Raw genomic sequence first — 9,545 nt, 5'->3', positions numbered from 1 at the left:
GATATTTGAGCGAAAGCCTTCTCTAAGACTCTAAGAGAAGGATTTCGGCTAAATCTCGTCAGCTCATTGCGTAGTAATGTGTCTCGTCCGTTTGCCCGTTTACAATCAAATTAGCCTACAATTTTGTCCAAATCCGGCAGTGCCGAGCTACTTTCATTTCACATGTTTATCTGGTCCGATCGAGATTCAGATGATTTGAGCCGAAAATCGTCTGTCAACAAGTAATCAAAAATAGAAAAACACGAAAAGGGTGCAACACGAGGACTTCCCAGGGGTCACCTCCTAGTACTGCTCTCGCCCAAGCAGCTTAACTTCGGAGTTCTGATGGGATCCTGCATTAGTGGTATGATCGCACCCGACATTGAGTGGGATGTTATTCTTATATCCCTCGAGTACGTGTGGAGCGGGCGGCGATGGACAACACGCGGCACTGCTCTCGCCCAATCATAACCATGAAGTTAAGCGTTCTGGCGCGATGGCAGAGCTAGGATGGGTGACCTCCTGGGAAGACCTCGTGTCGCGACCGTTACGTAAATTATGGATAAAACAGTCGAAATAATGTTTTTAATGAGTAACATCTCGGAGTAATCTGCGTCATACCCTTCCGCACAGAACCGGCTCACGACAACAAAAATCGATAAATGTTCCCAGAAAATAGAAAAAAAAAAAAGAAGAAGGAAACGAATGTAAAGCTATTATATGCCTGGGATACGATAAAATGGAACCGGAATCGAATTTCGAACTTCCTAAGCGGATTCTCGAGGAAACGAAAGCTTAACAGAAGCGTAAATCGCAAATTAGAGGGTCTTAGAGAAGGAATTCGGCTAAAAATCTCGTCAGCTCATTGCGTAGTAATAGTTCTCGTCCGTTTGCCCGTTTACAATCAAATTAGCCTACAATTTTGTCCAATCCTGCAGTGCCCGAGCTACTTTCATTTCACATGTCTTATCTGGTCTCGATCGAGATTCAGATGATTTGAGCCGAAAATCGTCTGTCAACAAGTAATCAAAAATAGAAAAACAAGAAAGGGGTGCAACACGAGGACTTCCCAGGAGGTCACCATCCTAGTACTGCTCTCGTCCAAGCACGCTTAACTTCGGAGTTCTGATGGGATCCATGGCATTAGTGCTGGTATGATCGCACCCGACATTGAGTGGGATGTTTATTCTTATATCCCTCGAGTACGTGTGGAGGCAGCGGCGATGGACAACACGCGGCACTGCTCTCGCCCAATCATAACCATGAATTAAGCGTTCTGGCGCGATGGCAGAGCTAGGATGGGTGACCTCCCTGGGAAGACCTCGTGTCGCGACCGTTTACGTAAATTATGGATAAAACAGTCGAAATAATTGTTTTTAATGAGTTAACCGTCTCCTGGAGTAATCTGCGTCATACCCTTCCGCACAGAACCGGCTCACGACAAAAAAAATCGATAATGTTCCCAGAAAATAGAAAAAAAAATAAGAAGAAGGAAATAACGAATGTAAAGCTATTATTATGCCTGGGATACGATAAAATGGAACCGGAATCGAATTTCGAACTTCCTAAGCGGATTTCTCGAGGAAACGAAAGCTTAACAGAAGCGGTAAATCGCAAATTAGAGGGTCTTAGAGAAGGAATTCGGCTAAAATCTCGTCAGCTCATTGCGTAGTAATGAGTCTCGTCCGTTTGCCCGTTTACAATCAAATTAGCCTACAATTTTGTCCAAATCCGGCAGTGCCCGAGCTACTTTCATTTCACATGTCTTATCTGGTCCCGATCGAGATTCAGATGATTTGAGCCGAAAATCGTCTGTCAACAAGTAATCAAAAATAGAAAAACACGAAAAAGGGTGCAACACGAGGACTTCCCAGGGGGTCACCCATCCTAGTACTGCTCTCGCCCAAGCACGCTTAACTTCGGAGTTCTGATGGGATCCGGTGCATTAGTGCTGGTATGATCGCACCCGACATTGAGTGGGATGTTTATTCTTATATCCCTCGAGTACGTGTGGAGCGGGCGGCGATGGACAACACGCGGCACTGCTCTCGCCCAATCATAACCATGAAGTTAAGCGTTCTGGCGCGATGGCAGAGCTAGGATGGGTGACCTCCCTGGGAAGACCTCGTGTCGCGACCGTTTACGTAAATTATGGATAAAACAGTCGAAATAATTGTTTTTAATGAGTTAACCGTCTCCGGAGTAATCTGCGTCATACCCTTCCGCACAGAACCGGCTCACGACAACAAAAATCGATAAATGTTCCCAGAAAATAGAAAAAAAAATAAGAAGAAGGAAATAACGAATGTAAAGCTATTATTATGCCTGGGATACGATAAAATGGAACCGGAATCGAATTTCGAACTTCCTAAGCGGATTTCTCGAGGAAACGAAAGCTTAACAGAAGCGGTAAATCGCAAATTAGAGGGTCTTAGAGAAGGAATTCGGCTAAAATCTCGTCAGCTCATTGCGTAGTAATGAGTCTCGTCCGTTTGCCCGTTTACAATCAAATTAGCCTACAATTTTGTCCAAATCCGGCAGTGCCCGAGCTACTTTCATTTCACATGTCTTATCTGGTCCCGATCGAGATTCAGATGATTTGAGCCGAAAATCGTCTGTCAACAAGTAATCAAAAATAGAAAAACACGAAAAAGGGTGCAACACGAGGACTTCCCAGGGGGTCACCCATCCCTAGTACTGCTCTCGCCCAAGCACGCTTAACTTCGGAGTTCTGATGGGATCCGGTGCATTAGTGCTGGTATGATCGCACCCGACATTGAGTGGGATGTTTATTCTTATATCCCTCGAGTACGTGTGGAGCGGGCGGCGATGGACAACACGCGGCACTGCTCTCGCCCAATCATAACCATGAAGTTAAGCGTTCTGGCGCGATGGCAGAGCTAGGATGGGTGACCTCCCTGGGAAGACCTCGTGTCGCGACCGTTTACGTAAATTATGGATAAAACAGTCGAAATAATTGTTTTTAATGAGTTAACCGTCTCCGGAGTAATCTGCGTCATACCCTTCCGCACAGAACCGGCTCACGACAACAAAAATCGATAAATGTTCCCAGAAAATAGAAAAAAAGATAAGAAGAAGGAAATAACGAATGTAATGCTATTATTATGCCTGGGATACGATAAAATGGAACCGGAATCGAATTTCGAACTTCCTAAGCGGATTTCTCGAGGAAACGAAAGCTTAAGAGAAGCGGTAAATCGCAAATTAGAGGGTCTTAGAGAAGGAATTCGGCTAAAATCTCGTCAGCTCATTGCGTAGTAATAAGTCTCGTCCGTTTGCCCGTTTACAATCAAATTAGCCTACAATTTTGTCCAAATCCGGCAGTGCCCGAGCTACTTTCATTTCACATGTCTTATCTGGTCCGATCGAGATTCAGATGATTTGAGCCGAAAATCGTCTGTCAACAAGTAATCAAAAATAGAAAAACACGAAAAAGGGGTGCAACACGAGGACTTCCCAGGGGGTCACCCATCCTAGTACTGCTCTCGCCCAAGCACGCTTAACTTCGGAGTTCTGATGGGATCCGGTGCATTAGTGCTGGTATGATCGCACCCGACATTGAGTGGGATGTTTATTCTTATATCCCTCGAGTACGTGTGGAGCGGGCGGCGATGGACAACACGCGGCACTGCTCTCGCCCAATCATAACCATGAAGTTAAGCGTTCTGGCGCGATGGCAGAGCTAGGATGGGTGACCTCCCTGGGAAGACCTCGTGTCGCGACCGTTTACGTAAATTATGGATAAAACAGTCGAAATAATTGTTTTTAATGAGTTAACCGTCTCCGGAGTAATCTGCGTCATACCCTTCCGCACAGAACCGGCTCACGACAACAAAAATCGATAAATGTTCCCAGAAAATAGAAAAAAAAATAAGAAGAAGGAAATAACGAATGTAAAGCTATTATTATGCCTGGGATACGATAAAATGGAACCGGAATCGAATTTCGAACTTCCTAAGCGGATTTCTCGAGGAAACGAAAGCTTAAGAGAAGAGGTAAATCGCAAATTAGAGGGTCTTAGAGAAGGATTCGGCTAAAATCTCGTCAGCTCATTGCGTAGTAATGTAGTCTCGTCCGTTTGCCCGTTTACAATCAAATTAGCCTACAATTTTGTCCAAATCCGGCAGTGCCCGAGCTACTTTCATTTCACATGTCTTATCTGGTCTCGATCGAGATTCAGATGATTTGAGCCGAAAATCGTCTGTCAACAAGTAATCAAAAATAGAAAAACACGAAAAGGGGTGCAACACGAGGACTTCCCAGGAGGTCACCGATCCTAGTACTGCTCTCGTCCAAGCACGCTTAACTTCGGAGTTCTGATGGGATCCTGTGCATTAGTGCTGGTATGATCGCACCCGACATTGAGTGGGATATTTATTCTTATATCCCTCGAGTACGTGTGGAGCGGGCGGCGATGGACAACACGCGGCACTGCTCTCGCCCAATCATAACCATGAAGTTAAGCGTTCTGGCGCGATGGCAGAGCTAGGATGGGTGACCTCCCTGGGAAGACCTCGTGTCGCGACCGTTTACGTAAATTATGGATAAAACAGTCGAAATAATTGTTTTTAATGAGTTAATCGTCTCCTGGAGTAATCTGCGTCATACCCTTCCGCACAGAACCGGCTCACGACAAAAAAAATCGATAAATGTTCCCAGAAAATAGAAAAAAAATAAGAAGAAGGAAATAACGAATGTAAAGCTATTATTATGCCTGGGATACGATAAAATAGAACCGGAATCGAATTTCGAACTTCCTAAGCGGATTTCTCGAGGAAACGAAAGCTTAACAGAAGTGGTAAATCGCAAATTAGAGGGTCTTAGAGAAGGAATTCGGCTAAAATCTCGTCAGCTCATTGCGTAGTAATGAGTCTCGTCCGTTTGCTCGTTTACAATCAAATTAGCCTACAATTTTGTCGAAATCCTGCAGTGCCCGAGCTACTTTCATTTCACATGTCTTATCTGGTCCCGATCGAGATTCAGATGATTTGAGCCGAAAATCGTCTGTCAACAAGTAATCAAATATAGAAAAAAACGAAAAGGGGTGCAACACGAGGACTTCCCAGAGGGTCACCCATCCAAGTACTGCTCTCGCCCAAGCATGCTTAACTTCGGAGTTCTGATGGGATCCGGTGCATTAGTGCTGGTATGATCGCACCCGACATTGAGTGGGATGTTTCTTCTTATATCCCTCGAGTACGTGTGGAGCGGGCGGCGATGGACAACACGCGGCACTGCTCTCGTCCAATCATAACCATGAAGTTAAGCGTTCTGGCACGATGGCAGAGCTAGGATGGGTGACCTCCCTGGGAAGACCTCGTGTCGCGACCGTTTACGGAAATAATGGATAAAACAGTCGAAATAATTGTTTTTAATGAGTTAACCGTCTCCGGAGTAATCTGCGTCATACCCTTCCGCACAGAACCGGCTCAGGACAACAAAAATCGATAAATGTTCCCAGAAAATAGAAAAAAAATAAGAAGAAGGAAATAACGAATGTAATGCTATTATTATGCCTGGGATACGATAAAATGGAACCGGAATCGAATTTCGAACTTCCTAAGCGGATTTCTCGAGGAAACGAAAGCTTAAGAGAAGCGGTAATCGCAAATTAGAGGGTTTTAGAGAAGGAATTCGGCTAAAATCTCGTCAGCTCATTGCGTAGAAATAAGTCTCGTCCGTTTGCCCGTTTACAATCAAATTAGCCTACAATTTTGTCCAAATCCGGCAGTGCCCGAGCTACTTTCATTTCACATGTCTTATCTGGTCCCGATCGAGATTCAGATGATTTGAGCCGAAAATCGTCTGTCAACAAGTAATCAAAAATAGAAAAACACGAAAAAGGGTGCAACACGAGGACTTCCCAGGGGGTCACCCATCCTAGTACTGCTCTCGCCCAAGCACGCTTAACTTCGGAGTTCTGATGGGATCCAGTGCATTAGTGCTGGTATGATCGCACCCGACATTGAGTGGGATGTTTATTCTTATATCCCTCGAGTACGTGTGGAGCGGGCGGCGATGGACAACACGCGGCACTGCTCTCGCCCAATCATAACCATGAAGTTAAGCGTTCTGGCGCGATGGCAGAGCTAGGATGGGTGACCTCCCTGGGAAGACCTCGTGTCGCGACCGTTTACGTAAATTATGGTTAAAACAGTCGAATTAATTGTTTTTAATGAGTTAACCGTCTCCGGAGTAATCTGCGTCATTCCCATCCGCACAGAACTGGCTCTCGACAACAAAAATCGATAAATGTTCCAAGAAAATAGAAAAAAAGATAAGAAGAAGGAAATAACGAATGTAAAGCTATTATTATGCCTGGGATACGATAAAATGGAACCGGAATCGAATTTCGAACTTCCTAAGCGGATTTCTCGAGGAAACGAAAGCTTAAGAGAAGAGGTAAATCGCAAATTAGAGGGTCTTAGAGAAGGATTTCGGCTAAAATCTCGTCAGCTCATTGCGTAGTAATGTGTCTCGTCCGTTTGCCCGTTTACAATCAAATTAGCCTACAATTTTGTCCAAATCCGGCAGTGCCCGAGCTACTTTCATTTCACATGTCTTATCTGGTCTCGATCGAGATTCAGATGATTTGAGCCGAAAATCGTCTGTCAACAAGTAATCAAAAATAGAAAAACAAGAAAAGGGGTGCAACACGAGGACTTCCCAGGAGGTCACCGATCCTAGTACTGCTCTCGTCCAAGCACGCTTAACTTCGGAGTTCTGATGGGATCCATGGCATTAGTGCTGGTATGATCGCACCCGACATTGAGTGGGATGTTTATTCTTATATCCCTCGAGTACGTGTGGAGCAAGCGGCGATGGACAACACGCGGCACTGCTCTCGCCCAATCATAACCATGAAATTAAGCGTTCTGGCGCGATGGCAGAGCTAGGATGGGTGACCTCCCTGGGAAGACCTCGTGTCGCGACCGTTTACGTAAATTATGGATAAAACAGTCGAAATAATTGTTTTTAATGAGTTAATCGTCTCTGGAGTAATCTGCGTCATACCCTTCCGCACAGAACCGGCTCACGACAAAAAAAATCGATAAATGTTCCCAGAAAATAGAAAAAAAAATAAGAAGAAGGAAATAACGAATGTAAAGCTATTATTATGCCTGGGATACGATAAAATGGAACCGGAATCGAATTTCGAACTTCCTAAGCGGATTTCTCGAGGAAACGAAAGCTTAACAGAAGCGGTAAATCGCAAATTAGAGGGTCTTAGAGAAGGAATTCGGCTAAAATCTCGTCAGCTCATTGCGTAGTAATGAGTCTCGTCCGTTTGCCCGTTTACAATCAAATTAGCCTACAATTTTGTCCAAATCCTGCAGTGCCCGAGCTACTTTCATTTCACATGTCTTATCTGGTCCCGATCGAGATTCAGATGATTTGAGCCGAAAATCGTCTGTCAACAAGTAATCAAATATAGAAAAAAACGAAAAGGGGTGCAACACGAGGACTTCCCAGAGGGTCACCCATCCAAGTACTACTCTCGCCCAAGCATGCTTAACTTCGGAGTTCTGATGGGATCCGGTGCATTAGTGCTGGTATGATCGCACCCGACATTGAGTGGGATGTTTCTTCTTATATCCCTCGAGTACGTGTGGAGCGGGCGGCGATGGACAACACGCGGCACTGCTCTCGTCCAATCATAACCATGAAGTTAAGCGTTCTGGCACGATGGCAGAGCTAGGATGGGTGACCTCCCTGGGAAGACCTCGTGTCACGACCGTTTACGGAAATAATGGATAAAACAGTCGAAATAATTGTTTTTAATGAGTTAACCGTCTCCGGAGTAATCTGCGTCATACCCTTCCGCACAGAACCGGCTCAGGACAACAAAAATCGATAAATGTTCCCAGAAAATAGAAAAAAAAATAAGAAGAAGGAAATAACGAATGTAATGCTATTATTATGCCTGGGATACGATAAAATGGAACCGGAATCAAATTTCGAACTTCCTAAGCGGATTTCTCGAGGAAACGAAAGCTTAAGAGAAGCGGTAATCGCAAATTAGAGGGTTTTAGAGAAGGAATTCGGCTAAAATCTCGTCAGCTCAATGCGTAGAAATAAGTCTCGTCCGTTTGCCCGTTTACAATCAAATTAGCCTACAATTTTGTCCAAATCCGGCAGTGCCCGAGCTACTTTCATTTCACATGTCTTATCTGGTCACGATCAAGATTCAGATGATTTGAGCCGAAAATCGTCTGTCAACAAGTAATCAAAAATAGAAAAACACGAAAAAGGGTGCAACACGAGGACTTCCCAGGGGGTCACCCACCCTAGTACTGCTCTCGCCCAAGCACGCTTAACTTCGGAGTTCTGATGGGATCCGGTGCATTAGTGCTGGTATGATCGCACCCGACATTGAGTGGGATATTTATTTTTATATCCCTCGAGTACGTGTGGAGCGGGCGGCGATGGACAACACGCGGCACTGCTCTCGCCCAATCATAACCATGAAGTTAAGCGTTCTGGCGCGATGGCAGAGCTAGGATGTGTGACCTCCCTGGGAAGACCTCGTGTCGCGATCGTTTACGTAAATTATGAAAAAAACAGTCGAAATAATTGTTTTTAATGAGTTAACCGTCTCCGGAGTAATCTGCGTCATACCCTTCCGCACAGAACCGGCTCACGACAACAAAAATCGATAAATGTTCCCAGAAAATAGAAAAAAAGATACGAAGAAGGAAATAACGAATGTAAAGCTATTATTATGCTTGGGATACGATAAAATGTAACCGGAATCGAATTTCGAACTTCCTAAGCGGATTTCTCGAGGAAACGAAAGCTTAAGAGAAGAGGTAAATCGCAAATTAGAGGGTCTTAGAGAAGGATTTCGGCTAAAATCTCGTCAGCTCATTGCGTAGTAATGTGTCTCGTCTGTTTGCCTGTTTACAATCAAATTAGCCTACAATTTTGTCCAAATCCGGCAGTGCCCGAGCTACTTTCATTTCACATGTCTAATCTGGTCTCGATCGAGATTCAGATGATTTGAGCCGAAAATCGTCTGTCAACAAGTAATCAAAAATAGAAAAACAAGAAAAGGGGTGCAACACGAGGACTTCCCAGGATGTCACCGATCCTAGTACTGCTCTCGTCCAAGCACGCTTAACTTCGGAGTTTTGATGGGATCTATGGCATTAGTGCTGGTATGATCGCACCCAACATTGAGTGGGATGTTTATTCTTATATCCCTCGAGTACGTGTGGAGCAAGCGGCGATGGACAACACGCGGCACTGCTCTCGCCCAATCATAACCATGAAATTAAGCGTTCTGGCGCGATGGCAGAGCTAGGATGGGTGACCTCCCTGGGAAGACCTCGTGTCGCGACCGTTTACGTAAATTATAGATAAAGTAGTCGAAATAATTGTTTTTAATGAGTTAATCGTCTCTGGAGTAATCTGCGTCATACCCTTCCGCACAGAACCGGCTCACGACAAAAAAAATCGATAAATGTTCCCAGAAAATAGAAAAAAAATAAGAAGAAGGAAATAACGAATGTAAAGCTATTATTATGCCTGGGATACGATAAAAT

The 9,545-nt window shown here is 44.6% G+C and overlaps 11 non-coding genes and 1 pseudogene across 11 annotated transcripts; all 12 read right to left on the bottom strand.

Moving 5' to 3' along the window:
• Window positions 1–247: 247 nt before the first annotated feature.
• LOC142512782 (5S ribosomal RNA) lies at window positions 248–357 on the bottom strand (annotated as a pseudogene).
• Window positions 358–1,027: 670 nt separating this feature from the next.
• On the bottom strand, window positions 1,028–1,145 carry LOC142506557 (5S ribosomal RNA). Its single transcript, XR_012804846.1, has one exon. It is a non-coding gene; the product is annotated as a 5S ribosomal RNA (ribosomal RNA).
• A 683-nt stretch (window positions 1,146–1,828) lies between these two features.
• LOC142515651 (5S ribosomal RNA) lies at window positions 1,829–1,947 on the bottom strand. Its single transcript, XR_012811485.1, has one exon. It is a non-coding gene; the product is annotated as a 5S ribosomal RNA (ribosomal RNA).
• Window positions 1,948–2,631: 684 nt separating this feature from the next.
• Window positions 2,632–2,751, bottom strand: LOC142513278 (5S ribosomal RNA). Its single transcript, XR_012809233.1, has one exon. It is a non-coding gene; the product is annotated as a 5S ribosomal RNA (ribosomal RNA).
• A 684-nt stretch (window positions 2,752–3,435) lies between these two features.
• On the bottom strand, window positions 3,436–3,554 carry LOC142508738 (5S ribosomal RNA). The gene has a single exon (XR_012806941.1). It is a non-coding gene; the product is annotated as a 5S ribosomal RNA (ribosomal RNA).
• Window positions 3,555–4,238: 684 nt separating this feature from the next.
• LOC142515375 (5S ribosomal RNA) lies at window positions 4,239–4,357 on the bottom strand. Its single transcript, XR_012811223.1, has one exon. It is a non-coding gene; the product is annotated as a 5S ribosomal RNA (ribosomal RNA).
• A 684-nt stretch (window positions 4,358–5,041) lies between these two features.
• LOC142512199 (5S ribosomal RNA) lies at window positions 5,042–5,160 on the bottom strand. Its single transcript, XR_012808815.1, has one exon. It is a non-coding gene; the product is annotated as a 5S ribosomal RNA (ribosomal RNA).
• Window positions 5,161–5,842: 682 nt separating this feature from the next.
• Window positions 5,843–5,961, bottom strand: LOC142507749 (5S ribosomal RNA). Its single transcript, XR_012805997.1, has one exon. It is a non-coding gene; the product is annotated as a 5S ribosomal RNA (ribosomal RNA).
• Window positions 5,962–6,645: 684 nt separating this feature from the next.
• On the bottom strand, window positions 6,646–6,764 carry LOC142506442 (5S ribosomal RNA). The gene has a single exon (XR_012804736.1). It is a non-coding gene; the product is annotated as a 5S ribosomal RNA (ribosomal RNA).
• Window positions 6,765–7,448: 684 nt separating this feature from the next.
• On the bottom strand, window positions 7,449–7,567 carry LOC142508904 (5S ribosomal RNA). Its single transcript, XR_012807101.1, has one exon. It is a non-coding gene; the product is annotated as a 5S ribosomal RNA (ribosomal RNA).
• Window positions 7,568–8,250: 683 nt separating this feature from the next.
• Window positions 8,251–8,369, bottom strand: LOC142506995 (5S ribosomal RNA). Its single transcript, XR_012805264.1, has one exon. It is a non-coding gene; the product is annotated as a 5S ribosomal RNA (ribosomal RNA).
• A 684-nt stretch (window positions 8,370–9,053) lies between these two features.
• Window positions 9,054–9,172, bottom strand: LOC142510001 (5S ribosomal RNA). Its single transcript, XR_012808143.1, has one exon. It is a non-coding gene; the product is annotated as a 5S ribosomal RNA (ribosomal RNA).
• Between the last annotated feature and the right edge of the window lie 373 nt (window positions 9,173–9,545).

Source organism: Primulina tabacum, chromosome 10 (genome assembly GCF_025594145.1).
Source record: "Primulina tabacum isolate GXHZ01 chromosome 10, ASM2559414v2, whole genome shotgun sequence".
Classification (NCBI taxonomy): domain Eukaryota; kingdom Viridiplantae; phylum Streptophyta; class Magnoliopsida; order Lamiales; family Gesneriaceae; genus Primulina; species Primulina tabacum.
Note: the sequence above shows the minus strand (reverse complement) of the source record. Positions and strands in the feature narration are given on the sequence as shown.